The sequence below is a fragment of the Pleurodeles waltl genome, chromosome 8 (assembly GCF_031143425.1).
Source record: "Pleurodeles waltl isolate 20211129_DDA chromosome 8, aPleWal1.hap1.20221129, whole genome shotgun sequence".
Classification (NCBI taxonomy): domain Eukaryota; kingdom Metazoa; phylum Chordata; class Amphibia; order Caudata; family Salamandridae; genus Pleurodeles; species Pleurodeles waltl.
Window position 1 is genome coordinate 198,073,440 of NC_090447.1, and position 20,102 is coordinate 198,093,541.

Sequence of the window (20,102 nt, forward strand, 5' to 3'; positions counted from 1 at the left end):
GGCTCCAAATTAGAAACACCCACATTAAAAATGGTGCTAGTGCCATGGCATGTAACACAATTACTGGTATTTAGATAGCTGCATGTTTATTTGAGAATAACCAGTTAAATTATGACAACAGGACATGTCTCTCCTGGCATTAAATAGATGCGGAAGTCATGTCCAACAACTACTGGGAAGTGCATGGTAGTACCAGGCCACCTCCCTGATAATTACCAGATAAGGTGGTAATGGTGTGCTTTGGGGAAAATGCCTGTTTACCTTACATTTTTGAGACCAGTATAGTTATCACCCTCTTCAAGATGTTGGTGAAACAAATCCATTTTTATTTTTATGAACAGATTTGTGTTGGTAATTTGCTGCTGTTTGACATCAGCTTGTGGAAGGGATCTGAATATTAAATATCACATTTCGAATTTTGGTGTGGCCAAATATCATATGAATGCTGTTCTTGTTGGTAAAAAAGACCTCTATACATTTTCATCCACCTACACTTTAAGCTTATCTCTTTTTTATGCCCTGTAAGAGAGTTTTTGTTATCCTTCACCAAATACAGTGCATTATTTTTCTTACAGTTTAATAGAACAATAGTGATATGGAATGAGATCTAATTGAATCAGTATGTCAGCATTTCATGCTAGAGTCTCATTGCCAATCACATTGGAAGGCATCTGAATTATGTTGGAGTTCCTCCTTCCTCTGCAGGCCCGACTCTCTATGGCTGTACTTTATATGCATTCTAGCAGATTCTGACGTGAAAGGCCTAATTCACAAAGGTAAACTTGGACCTGAATTCTAAGGTCGCAATTCACAAAGGCAAACTTAGGCGTGAATTGGGCCTTTAGAGATTAGGTCTAAACATAGGCTTCAGGTCTAAGTTGACTTTTGTGAATCCGGCCCTCAGTCTCAAACAGTGTTCCTTCTTTGTTCGTCCAGTCAGCCCACATCTCACCCTGTGAACATTGTCAGTAATCTATTTTATGAAACTGCCATGGAAAGTTCCTAAGAGTGATTTTCATGTTAAAAGCACGTACAGAGCAAGATCACAGTTTTTTTGTTTGTTATTGAAGGTAGCAGAGGATAGGCAGAAACCTTAATCATTGAGCAGCTAAAGGGTCTTTAGCTTGCCCTTAAAGACCATCATGTTAGTCAACTGCATATCTTTGCAGACTGGAGCATCTATACTGCAGCTTTATCATGATGGCCTTGTAACGAGGTAAAGGGCCTTTAACATCTACTGTAGACTGAGGTAGAAGGGCCATAAGGATATTAGAACATCCTTCCCACTGAGGGTAGAATAGCCTGAAGTAAACAAGCATTGGCAAGGCAGTGTGCTTTTCCATGTTGTCCACCAGTGTGGCTGCTGTTCGGCATGGCTAAAAGTTAGTGGCTGGAGTGCCAGAGTAGAGAGGGGGAGTAGTGTTGTAGAGTGGATTTTTTGGAGTGTCGTAGAGAGGAGTAGAGTTTAGTGCTTCAGTGGCAGAGTGTTGTGGAGTGGGGTGGAATAGGATGGAGTGGGTTGTAGTGGATTGAGGTAATGGGGTGGATTGGATTGAAGTAGGGTGGGCTAGATGGATTGGTGTGCGGTGAACTGAACTGTAATGGGTTGATCGGATTAGGATAGAGTGGGGTGGATTGGAGAAGAGGATGGTGGATTGGACAGAGTGGGGTGGATTGAAATGGGGTGGGGTGGATTGGATTTGGGTGTGGTGGCTGCAGTGTGATGGATTGGAGTGGGATGTGTTGGTTTGGGGTGGACAGAAGAGGGGTGGATTGGAGTAGGTTGGATTGCATTGGGGTGGACTGGAATGGGGTAGGCTGGATGGATTGGACTAGAGATTGATGGACTGAAATGGCATGGTGTGGGTTGGATTGGGGTAGTGGTGTGGATTGCTTTGAAATGGTGTGGGGTATATTGGGGTGGGGTGGGCTGGAGAGGGTGGATTGGATTGGAGTGGGGTAGATTGGGGTGGGTTGGAATGGGAGGGGTGGATTGGATTGGAGTGTGGTGGATTACAATGAGGTGAGGTGGATTGGATTGGCATGGGGAAAATGGATTGGTGTGGGGTGAATTGGATTGGTATGGGGTGCATTGGACTGGAGTGGGGTGGACTGGAATGGGATGGACTGTGGGGGGGGGGGAGGGCAGAGTGGGATAGACCGGATTGGAGTTGATCGGATTCATTGTGGAGAATTAGATTGGGTGGGGTGAATTGGACTGAGAATAGTGGCTTGGGGTGGGGTGGATTAGAATGGGATGGGGTGGGGTGGGGAGGGTAAATTGGGTGGATTGGACCGGAGTGGGAAGGGGTGGATTGGATTAGAGTGGGGTGGATTGAATTGGAGTGGGATGAATTGGATTGGTGTGGGTTAGAATGAAGGTGGTGTGGAGTGGAATGGATTGGACTGGAATAGGGTGGATTAATATGCACTGGAGTGGGTGGATTAAAGTGGATTGGAGTGGGATTGATTGGGGTGGTGTGGGTGAATTGGATTAGAGTGAGGTGAATTGGGGAGCAGTGGACTAGATTGGAGTGGGTAGATTGCGTTGGATTGGAGCGGGGTGGCTTGGACTAGAGTAGGGTGGGTTGGATTGGAGTGGGTTGGATCAGAGTGAGGTGGGGTGGGATGGATTGGAGTGGGTAGGATGGATTTGACTGGATTGCATTGAGGTGTGGTGTACTGAATTGGAGTGGGGTATATTGGACTAGACTGGATTGTGGTGGATTGGATTGGTGTGAGGTGAACTGGATTGTAATGGGGTAGATTGTTGTGGATTGGAGGGTGGTGAATTTGGATGGAGTGGGTGGATTGGGGTCAGGTGGATTGGGGTCAGGTGGATTGGACTGGTGTGCTGTGGATTGGATGGGAATGGGGTAGATTGCAGTGGAGTCAGACAAACTGGAGTGGGGCAGATTGTTTTGGATTGGAGTGAGGCAGATTGGAGTTGGGCAGATTCAAGTGGAACAGATATTTTGGTTTAAAGTGGGGCAGATTGCAGTCAGATGAATTGGAGTGAGGCAGATTTTTTTGGATTGGAGTGGGGCAGATTGCTTTGGATTGGAGTGCAGCAGCTTACAGTGAGGCAGATTGTTATGGATTGAAGCAGGTTGGAATGGGGTAGATGGAAGTGGGACATATTTTTGTGGATTGGAGTGGGCATATTGTTTCGGATTGAAGTGGGGCAGATTGTTTTGGAGTGGGGAAGATAGTTGTGGAGTGAGGTGAACTGGTGTGGGGGCAGATTAGATTGGGGTGGGTTGGGAGGATTGGAGTGGGATGAGTGGTTTCAACTGGAGTGGGGTGGATTGGTGTGGGGTGAGTTTGGGAATATTGGTGTGGGGTGAGGTGGGGTGGATTGGATTGGAGTGGGGTGGATTAGGGTTTACTGCACGGTTATGTGTTACAGCATAATTTCAGAAGCTACACATAATAAGAAACAATGTCGCTTTGCGTTAGTTAGAACAATACAATTGTGATCTTTTGAGAATAGCGCCCAAGAGCAAAAAGAAAAGAAAAAAAACATGAGCAAAGTGAGATTAAGACAACTTGGCAAAATAAAAGGTTAGCTGTAAAAAATAAATCTTTGCAATTTTATTTGTCCTGCTGGGCACATTTTTTCCAGTCACAAGCATTCCTTTTGCAGGGCTCTAGAAGTTAAAAAAGAACAAATTAGTACCTCAGTCACATCAGAAGTAGCGGATGGGCACTGATTAAGCTTGGTCCCTGCTCCACACGGAGGAACAGAAATAATGTTTGGCCTGAAGTAACAAATTATGAGGCTGTTAAGAAGAGTGCTATGCAAGCCAACAAATGGTAAGCTGGATATGTGCTCCAAGACCTTTACCGTACTTAAGTCTCTTGCATGCAAGACGCATGCACTAGTACATGCACTCACAGGCTCAACCCTAAAAAGGAGAAACCGAAACACAGACATTGGAATGTTGGAGCAGAAGGCTTATACCAGCCATTATAAGCCTGAGCTGCTTCATTGTCTTCAGTGCGGGCTCTCTACTTTCCAATGTGCTATTTACATTTATAGTTTGAAGAGTGGCCATACACCAAAGGCGCTGTTGCATGATGAAACTAAAATGAGTTTCTACCTAATATGAGTAGCATTGCCAGGATTCTAATAACTATGCAGTACACCCAAAGAGTATCCTTAGCTCCACGGAGACTCTACTCCAGCAGTAGTGGGAACTGCTGCCAGATGATCTCACCTGGGGAGGATGGCTGTTAGGTAGGAAAAAGAGAGAGAAAGAGGATTCAGTAGTAGTTCATGCAATGTCAGCAGTCTCTCTCATTTAGTGCAGTACTTCACTTCATTAGGATAATGGACTTCACACTCAATAAGGTACAACGGATTATTAGAACATTGGAATGTTGGGAGCTCCATTGAAGACAATGGAGTGCTCCGGGCTTCTAATAGCTGGTAAAAATCCGGAGCTCCAACATTCCAATGTTGGTCTCATAGTAACAGCTATGAAGCAAGGCCTCATGTAGAATCAGGTGATTTCAATCTCCTCGGACTCTGTGAGGCCTTTGCGTCACTTATTAGAACATTTTGTACTCTAGTGGCCGAATGTTCCAATAGTCTTATAGCCCGCCGTAGCTGGGCTATACTTGCCATTAAAGACCCACTCCCTTGTTAAAGCTGCAGTGGGCCTTTAATGGCCGGGATTACCCCGTATGGATATAAGGATATATTAGAACATTGGAATGTTGAGCGCTCCAAAGAAGACAATCTAGTGGTTTTAGGGCCAATAATGCCTGCTATAGACCTTCTACTTCAGCATTCCAATGATTGTCTTTATGTTCTACTTTTTTAATTTAGAACATTCTACATTCAGTACATGGAATGTTCAAATAACATTCTAGCCTTCTGCCTTGGTCTGTACGAGTTCTTAAAATTTATTTCCCTCATAAAAGGCCTAACACGATAACTAGAGTTAAGGGAGTTTACCAACCAGTGTATCCTTGGGCAGAGGTCTTTTTTCTTATAATATGATACAAAACGTTTATAGAAAAAATCATAACAAAATTCAAATATCGCTTACCCATTTAGTTTCTCACAAAAGGGGGGAAAACAGCCATGGTTTGAAAGATGATAGACAGAAAAGACGGCTGGATGTTGTTACTGCACCCATATCTCAATCCTTCTCTTCCATGCCTCCTGAAATGATAAAGGCCCATCTGGCCGTTTTCCTCATAATGAAAAGATCAAACATGGACGTAGAGGGAAACTTCATGATGCCTTGGATTCTTAACGTACGTTGGTCGCTAGAAAACACACAGGGCCTTCCTGGCAATCTAGCGGAGATTAGAGGCCAGTGAAAGGCTCATTAAAATGGAGAGGCTAATTCAGATTTAGTATTCTCATAATGAGGTGGGCAGTCAAACTCTGAATTACCTGGAGTCCTAATAGGATAAAGCGTCAAAAATGGGGATTTTCCATAGTGGGGTCTTCAGCAAACCATTTACCTACTGCTGCAATCCTGCTTTAGAAAGTTAGGCATTATAAGATTCTGTGAAGCCACTTTGGTTATCAGTCATTAGGTAGAAAACAAATACACTTTAATTTCCTAATTTTCACAATGCATACATTTTACTGTTATTTAATAATAAATTTAACCCACAAACTCTATATTGCTAGTACTGACTAATATATATATATATATATATATATATATATATATATAACTCACTTAAAGAAGCAAAGGTTACAAGGGCATTATAGTTAAGCTCATATTTTAAACGTACCAAACCATAGAAATTCACCTGTTATAGTTAAAGTTATCTAATGTAACTTTAACCCGTGCCCTAAGGTGACTATAACTCGATCCCCCACCATGCAGTTATCTGATCAGTAATTGTACTGCAGAAGTTACAGTAATATTATCAAAGGTGTCACGAGTGCTGTAATTTGTGGGGTAATTAGCAGTGCATGGGAAGGGCACAAGTTATGGCCAGGCCCTGTGGCCAAACCCCACCGTGCATAGCCGATGGCCATGTGTTTAGTGGTGGTTGGATTAACCAATAGTAATGAAAATTACTTTACGTTAAAAAAAAACACCAAGAAATTCACTGAAAAAGCCAAAGATTACAGGGTCTTTATATTTAGGGAATAGAATTAAAAAATGCTTAGAAATTCACTTAATAAAATAAAAGGTTACAGGGATGTTTAGTTAGGTTCTGAATTTACTTGCTCAAAACCAGGGAAACTTAGCAAGTTATAGTTACCTTAGGCTGTGAGTTATAGTTGCGTGAAATAACCACCCAACCCCACAACTCCACATGTGAGTTGGCTGCTGGGCCTGTCTCTCTGGGTGTGAGGATAGCTGTGAGTGTCTATGGGTGTGAAAGAGAGTGTAAGAGGGTCTATGTGGTTGTGAGAGTGTGTGATTGTGCTTCAATAGATGAAAGATGCATTCATCTCCATGAAGGATTTCAGTTCATTTTTCAATAAGGAATTGCAGAGTAAACACACTTGCTTTGCCTTTGCCAAGCCCAGGAGTTATGATAATTTGTCCTTTTCAGAAGTGGCGCTTCAACTGTGGCACCTGCTACCTTTATATATAAGTGTTTCCTGTTTAATTTCTGTGAAATGAACATTATGGCCAAAATGAAACCTCGCCTGCTCATTTGTCCAACAAGATCTATAGTTTTGCACAAAATGTCTATCTAACTGGAGCACTTTCTTCAGTTTAGTATGTGCTACCTCGTTGATTAAAAATCTAGTGTGGGGGAGGGCGGTTGTGCTTCAAACCCACCCCTGGCTGATTTCGGCACGGGTACCCCATCCCCAGGGGCCCAGCCTTCATTAAATGAATTAATGGAATGTTAGTCCTGGGAAAGTGGCATTCCCCAGGGCTGCCAAGGGAGGGGTGGCTAGGTGGGATGGCACAGGACTCACCTTACTATATTTTGAAAAATTTGCCCCAGGAAGGTGGTGGACATCATGCTGCGGGGGGCCCATGTGGCACCCTGCATATAATCAAAACAGCCCGTGGAGGTGGCGATCCCGATGGCATAAATAAGCCCAGGAACTCCTTTAGTTTTTTTACATGTCCCCAGGACCTAGACCACCCGGGGGGCTTCATTAAAACAAGCGCAGGAGACCACACTTGTGTTTTGTTATTTTATTTTGCTGCAAATTTGTGACATTTTTGCTAATTTGTGGCAAACATGTTTTTTAAAAGTGCTTTTTTGAACTGGCGGGGTTCCTCTGAGACCCCAGCACCAGAGATACCCTGGCCCATTTCTTTTTCTTTTTCTTTTCACGTTTAAAAAAAAAAAAATTTTTAGGGCCATGACCCAAGATGGTCCCAACATTTCATGGTTGAACTGTCGGCAGCCAATCAGACCTCTGCAGATCTCGGTACTAGCTTTTATTATTCACGAAGTTGTCGGGGAGGATCTGTGGCCCTAGATATAGAAATTTGGATTTCGTTTAATTTCTCTTAAACTTATGAACAGATTTACACCAAATAACAAATAGCGTAATCTGCGTACCAAAAGCTACCTTTCTGCCAAATTTGGCATTATTCCATCCAGCGGTTCGGCGTGTAGTCGTGTTCAAAACTCCCATGGGAATTAACTTGGGAAACGCATGTTTTTTGACCCCCTTCCCTCTTTTTGTGCCCCTCACTTGATGGAAAGTTTTGGGGTGATATGTCAAGCGGGGGCCGAGAAAAAGGGGGGAGATCAGAAAATGTGCGTTTCCTATGTTCATTCCCATATGACCTTTGAACACGACTACAGCCCTAACCTCTGGACGGAATTACACCAAATTTGGCAGAAAACTAGCTTTCGGTATGCTTATTTGGTGTAAATCCAGTGCTTAACTTGTGCTTGTTGTTTCTGGTGCGGAGCACCAGCACTTATTTTTGAGGGACGGGCTTATTCTTCAGCCTCAAGCATTTACTGCGAGCAAAAGTCACATATGGGACAGACGGAGGAAGGGAAACATGAAAAAGCGTCACAAAGGGAGAAAGTAGAAAGCTGCTAGAGTGAGCTGAAGGGGCAGGGAGTGGCTGTATATGGATTGAAGAGGCCAGAGATGGCTTCAGGATTGCGCCGCCTCTGTATTCCGTGTTAACACATTTAATTGCAGCAGCAGCGTGTTTAAGAGGAGGGCTTTGGGCACCGGCACCTTTTTATTTACATATTAGGCACTGTGTAAATCCATTCAGTAGTTTGAGAAATTAAAGGGAAAATACATTTGGATATCTCTGGTTGAAATTTGTTGCAACGTTATTGCGACGATCACAATGTATTTGCAAATGCGCGCACCAACAGGAATGCTGTGATTGGCTGGCCACAAGCTGACTAGAATGTTGTGGCTGCCATTTTATGTTACATTATAGAAATGATAAGTTGTATAAGGGTCCTTGTGGAAATACTCTGACCCCAGGGGTGCGAAATGGGGTGTTTCAGGGTCAAATTATGGTTGTAAAATGAGTTTTCTCCACCCTATGCGATACTTGAGAATATTCTGGCATATTCACAAATATTCTAGAATATTTGGTAATATTCTTGAATATGCTCGAATAAGCAAAAAAAAATAATTAACGAAAAAAACATTCACAGACTCATTCATACACTAATTCATTCACTCATACATGCACTCAAAGACTTGTGCACCCACTCACACAGACTCACAGACCCACTTTCAGACCCAACCAGACTCTCACGCTCCCACTCACAAATCCACAGACAGAGACAGGCCCTGTGGCCAACAGATTAACATATAGAAATTAAAATTAAAAATTACTTTACGTAAAAAAAAAAACATAGGAATTCACTGAAAAAAACAAAGGTTAGAGGGACGTTATTGTTGGGTTCCGAATTTACCTATACAAAACCATAGAAATTCAGCTGTTATAGTTAGTTATTTCAAAATAACTATGACTTGCCCCCTAAGGTAAATATAACTTGCACCTTCACCATGCACAGCTAATTAATCCACATACTATATCATTGATGACACTTTCTATGTCATCTTTGATATTATCACTGCAACATTTGCAGTAAAATTATTGATGAGAAAACTTTGCATGGTGAGAGCCCGAGTTATAGTTACCTTAGGGTGTGAGTTATAGTCTATCCTCGATTTCTAACAGAGCAAGCTTTGTGTAGTGCGGACAATATTTTAACACAACACTACCCTTCATTGCCCTCAAATGTAAATCATTTTTAAGGAATTATTTATTCCTGCAACTTTAAATCACCTTATTTTATAATTGTAAACAATTAAAAAATAAGGCAAAAATAGAATTATTCTATTTTCGATCTCAAACATGTAATGCATAAAAAAATACTAACGTTCTTTATTATGCGTTTCATCAACTGTGTCCTACACTTTGTCAGTATCCCAATTTGTACGGACAAGATTTTGACACAACACTGCCATCTGTTGGCCATGAATGTACATAATTTTTAAGTAATTATTTATTCCGCTAGTTTTAAATCACATAATTATGCTAACAACTCAATAATAAGGCAAACATAAAAAAAAAAATCTAACTTCGAACTCGAATAGTAATTATACATTTAAAAAAAATCATTTAAATAGTCAAGAGGGTTAGGCGTCTAGAGTGTGACGACCCTAGAGGATTTTGAAGAATTGTGATCTGTGGAGTTGAAATTCTCATTGATCCGATATTGGTTCCTGTTGGACCTAGCCCTTTGTACAGGGTCATCCCCAAACCTTTTGCATTCCTCCTATTTTTTTCTGACCCTTTTTGTTGATGTTAGGACTCTGGGTACTTTACCACTGCTGATCAGTGCTAAAGTGCGTGTGCTCTCCCTTGTAAACTCTATATGATTGGCTTACACCTAATTGGCACATTATATTTACCTGTAACTCCCGTGTACAGTGGTATCTCTATACCCAGGGCCTGTAAATTAAATGCTGCTAGTGGGCCTGCTGCGCAGCTTGCGCCATCCACAGAAGTAGCCTTTCAAACCTGTCTCAGGCCTGCCATCACAGGGCCTGCATGTGCAGTTTTCTGCCACAGGGACTCGGCATCTAAAGTGACTTGCCAGGCCTAGAACTCCACTTTTACTACATAAAGGTCACCCCTAAGGTAGGCCTTAGATAGCCATATGGGCAGGGTGCTGTGTATGTAAAAGGTAGGACCTATGTCTTTATGTACTACATGTACTAATAGTGATAAACAGCCTTTTTGGTTCCCCACTACTGTGAGTGCTACCTCTCTCATATGATTGCATTGGAAATGCCCTTTTTATATGTCTAAATGGTATTTTCTGGTCTATGAGGGGTGGCGTAGGCATGTCTGGTATGGTTGGAATGGTAGTGAGAAATGTTGCTTACTGGTGTAGTTAAATATTATCATTGCCATTATAGAAATACCACTTTTACGAAGTGAGCATTTCTCTGTGCTTATGACTCTTGTGTTTTGCAGATTGACTCCAATCCACATCAGGGGCAGAGTGACAGCTGGGCTTTGGGCATACCTTTCAGACAGCCGATACACAGGCAGGTGTCACAATAATGCATCTGCATACTGAATGGTCTTCATGGCCTGGGAGAGGTAGAGGCGTGGCACACATTAATCTGTAAAGGCTGTGCCCTGGCCTCACACAAAGAGCTCATTTACCCCATACTGGAGCCAGTGCTGGAGGAGAAAGGGGACATTCCTGGAACCAGTTAGTGCTGGTTGAAAACCCCTCCCCACCTTTGTGGAAGCTACTCAAAATGAGAGTGTTGCCCCCTTATTGGTAGAGCACTTTTGGACTTGGGACCGAACCTCTGCCAGAGGGTCTGCCCAACTGCACAAAGGACTCATCTGGACTGCTTTTCTTTTGTTGCTCTGCTGGATGGTGTTTGCTGGGTGGCCTAAATGACTCATCTGGATTGCTTTTCTGTATGTTGACCTGCTTGCCTGCCTTTCCCCTGACTCTGGACTGCAAAGGTTCTATGGGGCAGCTACAGGGAAACACCACTGGAACTTCTTGTTGTGTGCTGGCCTGTCTGCCCGCTCCAGTGCCTCCCGAGGAGCCCAGCATGTTGGGAGTGCTGCGTCCTGCTCCTTGGCCTCTTTTTTTTAAAAACCTAGCCCAAGAGGAGTGCTTTACCTTTTTGACAATACATACAGGGCAACCCAATAGTAACCCGAAGAACGTGGGTAAATCATAATACACGGGTACTTTGGTCCATCCGGAAGCAATTTTTCATTAAGAAAGATCTGTTTCTAATCCATGCAAAGTTGGAATCATATATTAACCATGCAGTATAGCATAACAAATATTTAAACAACCAAAAAGAAAAACAAAAGTGTTGTAAGTATATATCTGTTTTCTATGTCCTTAATCACAAGCACTTTACTTTGGCACTTTTGCTGTCCTTTCTTTCTTGTTCTTTTGTAGTAGGGGAATTTAGGTTGGGAATATATATATATATATATATATATATATATATATATATATATATATATATATATATATATATATATATATATATTTTTTTTTCTTAATTGTGAAATGAATAATTAAAAATTGTAGATTTTCTTACATGAAGTAATTTTGTTTTTCTTTTTGGTTGTTTAAATAGTTGTTATGCTCTACTGCATGCTTAATGTATGATTCCAACTTTGCATGGATTAGAAATGGATCTTTCATAATGAAAAAAATGCTTCCAAAATGGCAAGTTTTACCTCATCACTCATTAAGCAGATTGTAGCAGAAAATGCCAATTCTTCTTGATTCAGGCTTACCTCTAATCTTGTAATGATGGCCTCTGTGGTTGTTTCAAGTGTTGGTCCAAATGCTTGGGTAATTCTGGAGTGCTTAAGAATATGCTGTAAAGAGACCTTCTAATAACAGATGTCACAACTACAAATTCTGTACTTCTTAAAACCTTAGGTTCGATGGCATCTGTCGCTGTAGATACACATGTTCTGCATAGCTCGCCATCTGGTGTTGGGTCGGAGTGTTACAAGTTGTTTTTCTTCGAAGAAGTCTTTCGAGTCACGGGACCGAGTGACTCCTCCTTTTGCCTCCATTGCGCATGGGCGTCGACTCCATCTTCGATTGTTTTCTTTCCGCCATCGGGTTCGGACGTGTTCCTGTTGCTCCGAGTTTCGGAACGGAAAGTTAGCTAAATTCAGAAGATTTTCGTCGGTATCGTTGCGTTCGGGATCGGCGTAATTAGATTCAACACCGCATCGAAGATCGAATCGCTCCGGTGCCCTTCGGGGTAGTTTTCGATCCCCGTCGGGGCCTGGTCGGCCCGACCGCGTGTAGAACAACGCCGATGGAACGGACCCCGTTCCGTTTCTGTCCCAAATGCCACAGCAAATACCCGTATACAGACCAACACTTGGTCTGTAACCTGTGCCTGTCACCTGAGCACAGTGAAGAAACCTGCGAGGCCTGTCGTGCGTTCCGGTCCCGAAAAACACTCCGTGACCGTCGAGCCAGAAGACTTCAGATGGCGTCCGTGCCGACAGCCCACCGAGAGTTCGAGGCTCAAGAGGAAGAAGAAACCTTTTCGATCCACGAATCGGACTCCGAAGAATTCGACGATCAAGGAACTGTAAGTAGGACGTCGAAAACAACCCATAGGAAAAGTGACAAGGCCCAGGGGACGCCACTGCCACCAGGCCATGGCTCGACCCATAAATCCGGTGACCAACCGTCGGCACCGAAAAAGGCCCAGACAGTGCCGAGATCGTCCGACTCCGGTCGAGACACCGGCACGCAGCCTTCTCGGGATCAAGAAAGTGCTGGAGAAAAACATCGACACCGAGATAGCGGTGTAGACACGGCTCGACGCCGAGACAGCGGCACCGATGAAGATCGACGCCGAGAGGTTTCGACTCCAAAGAGGAAAAAAGTCACCTCGGAGCCGAAAAAAGATACAGTCAGGATTTCGGTGCCGAAACAACCCGCAACCGACCCAGTTTCAGGCTCCTATACAGAGGAGCAATCGCTGTCCTCTCAATTGCGAAAGCATAGGTTTGAGGAGGAGCTGCAATCCACCGAAGTGGACCATACGCAAAAGCGAATTTTCATACAGCAAGGGACAGGGAAAATAAGTACCCTTCCCCCTGTTAGAAGAAAGAGGAGACTAGAATTTCAAACAGATCAAGCACCTCAACAGAAGACGGTGAAAAAGGTGACGCCGCCTCCCTCTCCTCCACCTGTAATTAACGTCTCACCAGCACAAACTCCGTCGCATTCCCCGGCTCACACCACCATGAGCCAAGGTGACCAGGATCAAGACGCTTGGGACTTATATGACGCCCCAGTGTCAGATAACAGTCCAGAGAGATATCCTACAAAGCCATCACCACCAGAAGACAGCACAGCATATTCTCAGGTGGTGGCTAGAGCAGCACAATTCCACAACGTAGAACTCCACTCAGAACAAGTCGATGATGACTTTTTATTCAACGCCCTCTCCTCCACCCACAGCTCCTACCAAAGCCTGCCTATGCTCCCTGGTATGCTTCGGCACGCAAAAGAAATATTCAAGGAGCCGGTCAAAAGTAGGGCAATAACACCAAGGGTGGAAAAGAAATATAAGGCGCCTCCTACAGACCCTGTTTTCATCACCACACAGCTGCCACCAGATTCTGTCGTAGTAGGAGCGGCTAGGAAAAGAGCCAACTCCCACACATCTGGGGATGCACCACCCCCAGATAAAGAGAGACGCAAGTTCGATGCAGCTGGAAAGAGAGTCGCAGTACAAGCTGCAAACCAGTGGCGCATCGCTAACTCCCAAGCACTACTTGCGCGCTATGACAGAGCCCATTGGGATGAGATGCAACATCTCATTGAGCACCTACCTAAAGAACTACAAAAGAGGGCAAAGCAGGTGGTTGAGGAAGGACAGAACATTTCAAATAACCAGATACGCTCCTCTATGGACGCAGCGGACACAGCTGCAAGGACAATTAATACATCTGTGACCATCAGAAGGCACGCATGGCTACGGACATCTGGATTTAAGCCAGAGATACAGCAGGCAGTGCTCAACATGCCAGTCAACGAAAAACAACTGTTCGGTCCAGAAGTGGACACGGCGATTGAGAAACCTAAAAAAGACACTGACACTGCTAAAGCCATGGGCGCACTCTACTCCCCGCAGAGCAGAGGAACTTACAGCACCTTCCGCAAGACACCCTTTAGAGGAGGGTTTCGGGGTCAGGCCACACAAGCTAGCACCTCGCAGGCAACACCGTCCAGCTACCAGGGACAGTACAGGGGAGGCTTTCGGGGCCAATATAGAGGAGGGCAATTCCCTAGGAATAGGGGAAAATTTCAAAGCCCCAAAACACCTACAAACAAGCAGTGACTCAGACGTCACTCACCCCCTCCACACAACACCAGTGGGGGGAAGAATAGGTCATTATTACAAAGCATGGGAGGAAATAACTACAGACACTTGGGTCTTAGCAATTATCCAACATGGTTATTGCATAGAATTCCTACAATTCCCTCCAAACATACCACCAAAAGCACAGAATTTATCAAAACATCATTCCGAGCTTCTAGAGATAGGAGTTCAAGCACTGTTGCTAAAGAATGCAATCGAATTAGTACCAAACACACAAATAAACACAGGGGTTTATTCACTGTACTTCTTAATACCAAAAAAGGACAAAACACTGAGACCCATCCTAGACATCAGAATAGTAAACACATTCATCAAATCAGACCACTTTCACATGGTCACACTACAAGAAGTGTTACCATTGCTAAAACTACACAACTACATGACAACCTTAGACCTCAAAGACGTGTATTTCCATATACCAATACATCAATCGCACAGGAAATACCTAAGGTTTGTATTCAAAGGAATACATTACCAATTCAAAGTATTGCCTTTTGGTTTAACAACCGCACCAAGAGTCTTTACAAAATGTCTAGCAGTAGTCGCTGCACACATCAGAAGGCAGCAAATACATGTATTCCCGTATCTAGACGACTGGCTAATCAAAACCAATTCACTGACAAAGTGCTCACACCACACAAGTCAAGTCATACAAACCCTCTACAACCTAGGTTTCACCGTCAACTTTGCAAAATCCAACATTCGGCCGAGCAAAGTACAACAATACCTAGGAGCCATAATAGACATAACAAAAGGAGTAGCCACTCCAAGTCCACAAAGAATTCAAAATTTCAACAAGGTCATTCAACGCATGTATCCAATTCAAACAATACAAGCAAAGATGGTATTACACCTCCTAGGCATGATGTCCTCATGCATAGCCATTGTCCCGAACGCAAGACTGCACATGAGGCCCTTACAACAGTGCCTAGCATCACAGTGGTCTCAGGCACAGGGTCACCTTCTAGATCTGGTGTTAATAGACCGCCAAACTTACCTCTCGCTTCTATGGTGGAACAGTATAAATTTAAACAAAGGGCGGCCTTTCCAAGACCCAGTGCCACAATACGTAATAACAACAGATGCTTCCATGACAGGGTGGGGAGCACACCTCAATCAACACAACATACAAGGACAATGGAACGTACATCAAACAAGACTGCATATAAATCACCTAGAACTGCTAGCAGTTTTTCAAGCACTAAAAGCTTTCCAACCAATTATAATTCACAAATACATTCTTGTCAAAACAGACAACATGACAACAATGTATTATCTAAACAAACAAGGGGGGACACACTCAACGCAGTTGAGCCTATTGGCACAAAAGATATGGAAATGGGCAATTCACAACCAAATTCGCCTAATAGCACAGTTTATTCCAGGGATCCACAATCAACTTGCAGACAATCACTCTCGAGATCACCAACAGGTTCACGAATGGGAAATTCACCCCCAAATTCTGAACACTTACTTCACACTCTGGGGAACACCTCAAATAGACCTGTTTGCAACAAAAGAGAACGCAAAATGCCAAAACTTCGCATCCAGATACCCACACAGGCAGTCCCAAGGCAATGCCCTATGGATGAACTGGTCAGGGATATTTGCCTACGCTTTTCCTCCTCTTCCTCTCCTTCCTTATCTGGTAAACAAATTGAGTCAAAACAAACTCAAACTCATATTAATAGCACCAACTTGGGCAAGACAACCCTGGTACACAACACTGCTAGATCTATCAGTAGTACCCCACATCAAATTGCCCAACAGGCCGGATCTGTTAACACAACACAACCAACAGATCAGACATCCAGATCCAGCATCGCTGAATCTAGCAATCTGGCTCCTGAAATCCTAGAATTCGGACACTTACAACTTACCCAAGAATGTATGGAAGTCATAAAGCAAGCCAGAAGACCATCCACTAGGCACTGCTATGCAAGTAAATGGAAAAGATTTGTTTGTTACTGCCATCATAATCAGATACAACCATTACACGCAACTCCAAAAGATGTAGTAGGTTACTTGCTTCATTTACAAAAATCGAAGCTAGCTTTCTCTTCCATTAAGATACACCTTGCAGCAATATCTGCATACCTGCAGACTACCTATTCAACTTCCTTATAGGATCCCAGTCATTAAAGCATTCATGGAAGGCCTTAAAAGAATTATACCACGAGAACACCACCTGCTCCTTCATGGAACCTAAATGTTGTCTTAACAAGACTCATGGGCCCACCTTTTGAACCCATGCACTCTTGCGGAATACAATTCCTAACCTGGAAAGTTGCATTTCTCATCGCCATTACATCTCTAAGAAGAGTAAGCGAAATTCAAGCGTTTACGATACAAGAACCTTTTATACAACTACACAAAAATAAGGTCGTCCTAAGGACTAACCCAAAATTTTTACCAAAGGTTATTTCACCGTTCCATCTAAATCAAACGGTGGAACTACCAGTGTTCTTCCCACAGCCAGATTCCGTAGCTGAGAGGGCACTACATACATTAGATGTCAAAAGAGCATTAATGTACTACATTGACAGAACAAAAAACATCAGAAAGACTAAACAACTATTTATTGCATTCCACAAACCTCATGCAGGTAACCCAATATCAAAACAGGGTATAGCCAGATGGATAGTTAAATGCATCCAAATCTGCTACCTTAAAGCAAAACGACAACTGCCCATTACACCTAGGGCACACTCAACCAGGAAAAAAGGTGCTACCATGGCCTTTCTAGGAAACATCCCAATGCATGAAATATGTAAGGCAGCCACATGGTCTACGCCTCACACATTCACCAAACACTACTGTGTAGACGTGTTATCCGCACAACAAGCGACAGTAGGTCAAGCCGTATTAAGAACCCTATTTCAGACCACTTCCACTCCTACAGGCTGAACCACCGCTTTTGGGGAGATAACTGCTTACTAGTCTATGCAGAACATGTGTATCTACAGCGACAGATGCCATCGAACTGAAAATGTCACTTACCCAGTGTACATCTGTTCGTGGCATCAGTCGCTGAGATTCACCTGTGCCCACCCGCCTCCCCGGAAGCCTGTAGCAGTTCAGAAGTTACCTTCAACTTTGTTCATTTGTATATATATTATTTTATCCTTTAATAGGTACATACTTAGTCACTCCATTGCGTGGGCACTATTACTACAACACAACTCCTACCTCACCCTCTGCGGGGAAAACAATCGAAGATGGAGTCGACGCCCATGCGCAATGGAGGCAAAAGGAGGAGTCACTCGGTCCCGTGACTCGAAAGACTTCTTCGAAGAAAAACAACTTGTAACACTCCGACCCAACACCAGATGGCGAGCTATGCAGAACATGTGAATCTCAGCGACTGATGCCACGAACAGATGTACACTGGGTAAGTGACATTTTCATTTCTTGTAGGTCCAAGTGGTGAATCAGATAGGTGAGGACAACAGAAGAACATCCCCTTTATTATTAATTGAAATTTAACAAGTTTACTCATGGTGAACCCTATTGAACACACAATAAAAATACACATACGTGTAATTCATTTATTTGTATTTAGAATTTATCAAGCGTATTATGCCTGTAGGTGTCAAAGCGCTGCCAGTGGAAGAAACACCAAAGGAAGCTAACTCAAGCAAGAGGAACAATTATGGGGGTGAAAAGAGCCAAGTCTTAAGTTGTTTGAATCGAAGCCTGCTATGCGATCCAGCAATGTGTTCCAAAGTTTAGCCGCCACTAGCGACAAAGTGCGGCCACCCCATCTGGACCTCCTTGGGACAATCACCTTTTTATGACAGGAAGACCTCAGTTGTCTTCAAGGACAATACCACTGAAACGCTGACCTCAGGGGTTAAGACCCCTGCTCTTGCAAGCCCTTATGCACTTAACAAAGGGCCTTGAAGGTAATTTGCTTCATGACTGGGAGCCAATAGAGAGAGTGCAGGCCCTCTGTGACAGAAGAGCGTTTAGGTATACTTAAAACCAAATGGATGGCCATGTTCTAAATCATCTGAAGTTTCCTAAGGGATGATTTGTTAAACTTTAGATAAAGTACATTGCAATAGTCAAGAAGTAATCAGAGCCATACTCTGCCATTCTTAATTGTAGTGGAATAAAAGGATGAACCTTTTTAAAAATCTTGATGATATGAAAACAAGAGCTGGTAGTCCTCCTGACCTGCCTGTCAAAAGTAAGAGTGCTGTCTAATATTTCTCCCGATTTGTTTGCTGATTCAACTGGCATAGGAAGGGGGACACATGCCTCTGGCCACAACCGCTCTAACCACACCGATTGCTGCACTCCAAAGACCAGAATCTCTGTCTTCTCAGCATTTCATTTCAGAGAACTGGCCTTTATTTAGATCCCAGTGTTTATCATACACTGTTTGAACTTCTCTGCCACAGAGATCAGATCATCAGAGATAGAAATTAGGATCTGGGTGTCATCTGCATAAGACAGAACCTGGAAGCCAAATGATCGGATCAACGTAGCAAAAGGGGCCACATAAAGATTGAACAGGGTGGGGCTAAGTGAGAACCCTTGTAGCACCCCACAGGGGAGCTGAAACCAGGCAGACCAAAAATTCCCACAACTGACAGTCTGAGCTGTGCCAGTGATGAAATAGCTCAGTAAAACCTTGCCCCTAATTCCCACTCGGTGCAATCTATGCACCAAGTGGGATGGGGACACTGTATCAAATGCTGCAGATAAATCCACTATCACCAGTATGGCCACGCCACCCTGGTCCACTTGAAAACAGATAAAATCTGTAGCAGCCACCAGGGCTGATTCGCTGATATGCCTGCTGTGAATACCATTATGTGAGGTTCCAGAAGATCCTCAGTAGAAATAAATTCTGCCAAAATCTGGCGGAAATTTAGAATGTAAAACAATAAATAGCAAAAGAAAACTGTTAAATAGCAAAAAAAATACGGTTAAAACAATCAAATCAACAGTTAATTTTCATTGGCATACATGATCACCATCTTTAACACACTGCTTTCGTCTCAGATACCACACAGGGACAAGATATGTTTAGGTAATCTGGAAACTATTATTTCGGTTGTATTTGCTTCAAGTATTATTTTAGCTTCTGTATGACATGTCAGCCGAATTGAGTGGCGTGTCAGGACAATTCATTTCATGCGCAAAGGAGAATAAACTTTCCAGAAGAACAAAAGATGGACATCTGATTCTCTCTGAACCTCACATTTATTACTATTTTTGAAAGGTTCTGTATAATTAGTGGATATTGAAAAATCTCTTAAGGTTGTCCAGAAATATGATTTGTTTTTTACTTCTGTTTGTCTGCTTTCCTTTGAAAAGGTTCATATTCTGATATTGTAAAACAGATTAAGCAAAATAAATGTACCTGCGGAATGTCAAGGTCCTGGCTTTGAGCAGGGGTGGAGGGGGTGGGGTGCTGAGATGGTATGTGGTAATAGTAATTAGGAAAATTCAGCAGTTGTATGTGAATCTCTTGGAGATTACACACAAAGCACCTTACTATCCACTCATACTGTGCATAACTATTGAACCTAAAGAAAGATGCTGATGCAAAATAGTTTGTTATAGTATCTTGAAAGTGAAAGAAGAGCATGTGGTGCAGGGGGATGTTTAAAAAGAGGCAAGGTTTCAGAATATGTTCACATGCACCTAAGTATTCTAAATTATGCATGGTTATATAAGCACAGTCGCACACCCATTAGCGTTTGTTTTATCAATGGTTCAAGTT

The 20,102-nt window shown here is 43.1% G+C and overlaps 1 protein-coding gene across 1 annotated transcript in view; it reads left to right on the forward strand.

The window, feature by feature from the left end:
* The window catches only part of LTN1 (listerin E3 ubiquitin protein ligase 1), a 488,777-nt gene that overhangs the window by 58,080 nt on the left and 410,595 nt on the right, over window positions 1–20,102 (forward strand). The window lies entirely within an intron of this gene.